Genomic DNA, 1,599 nt, shown 5'->3' on the forward strand with positions numbered 1-1,599 from the left:
AATGACATATTAGCCAAACTTTAACTTTTGGATAGTTAACCAATGTTAGACATCAGAGTATTCATGAAGATTCCAAAATTGAGCAGCTATCTATACATGGACCTAATTTCAAAACAAGAACAGCAATCAAATCTCTTCCTTAATCTCGAGCTGCTATACATGGAAATTTCAAATTAAAAGCAACGGCACAATCTCATCCTAAATCAACGTGATGTGTGATCTCTCTAATTTTTCCTTATATCTCCATTTTGTACATTACCATAGTTACTCTTGTAAAGCTGTATATATACTTCCATATTTGGCTTTGTAAAGCTATATTCTGTAAAATGCTAGTGTAATATTTAAATCAAATGAAGTAGAAGAAGAAGGCAAGTTGGCCTCTAGATTATTTCCCATCTCCATTCAGTTTATTTTCCTACGACCGATGCTAATACTCAACTACAAAACGATTTCACTAAAATAAACTTATAAAATGACGTGGTTTCATATGCTACATTGTATCTACTTTATAATAAAGTAATTTTATTATTTGACGGAGTTCTAGTGCTACCACATGATCTAGTCATATCAATATGTAAGTTTACTTTGATAAAATTCTTTTGTAGCTAAAATATTTCTCTTAATTATTAATATTATTTGGTGCACAAAATTAAAAGGCTAGGCAAAAAAATTGAGTAGTGATTGGATCTATAATCCACATATATAATTGGACTGCGTCTCCATCTCAGCAGCACTGATCAGATCGATCGAATTGTATCCGACCATTGCGCCTTAATTTGAGTCAAATTAATTTATTCGTCCGACCACAAAGAAAAAACTCATGTGCAACTGATATCGTCATATAATTAATATTGGCCAAAACATTATAAATAGAGTTGAATTGAAGACATCATTGCAATTTGCATGCAATAAATCATGATCATGATCATCATATATAATATTAAACATTTACGTCGTGGGGTTTACATTGTTAATTTGAAAGTGGTTCCATATAAGCAATTAATTTATATATCAACGTTAATTATTAGATATGATATATCATACTTAGATAAATATATTTTTTTTTTAGGTTCAGGATTTTATACTGACTGATCATGTGCCACGTTTTAAAGGGTTGTTTATCTAATTACTCGATCTATAAACTCACTTAATGTATAATTCACATATCTATCGACAGTGCGACTAATGATAATAAATTAAGAATGAAGATCAGTACTACGTAGTAGTAGTACTATTATATATTCTTATATATGTATCAAATATTAGGGTAAAATAACATAAACCCATGCAACAAAATCTGATCATCAGGAGCCCAGACATGAAGAGATGCCCCACAAAGGAAATGCTGCATTGAGACAAAGCGAGATAGATGATCACCCTGCCTCTTTGGCATGCATCTTGTTTAGATGATCATCATGTCTCTCTTCCGGGCTTATCCAAAACCAACGTCTTCGTTCCTTATCCCCTTCCAACTTTTTAACAGGCCGGCCGTTACTGTCTTGAGATCTCGAAGACAGTACAGCACATACCCGGCCATATATAATAGACCAAAAGTGCATATGAGTTTTGCCTAGCTAGCTAGCTTGATGACTCGTGATT

The sequence above is a fragment of the Juglans regia genome, chromosome 11, assembly GCF_001411555.2.
Source record: "Juglans regia cultivar Chandler chromosome 11, Walnut 2.0, whole genome shotgun sequence".
In the NCBI taxonomy this organism is placed as follows: domain Eukaryota; kingdom Viridiplantae; phylum Streptophyta; class Magnoliopsida; order Fagales; family Juglandaceae; genus Juglans; species Juglans regia.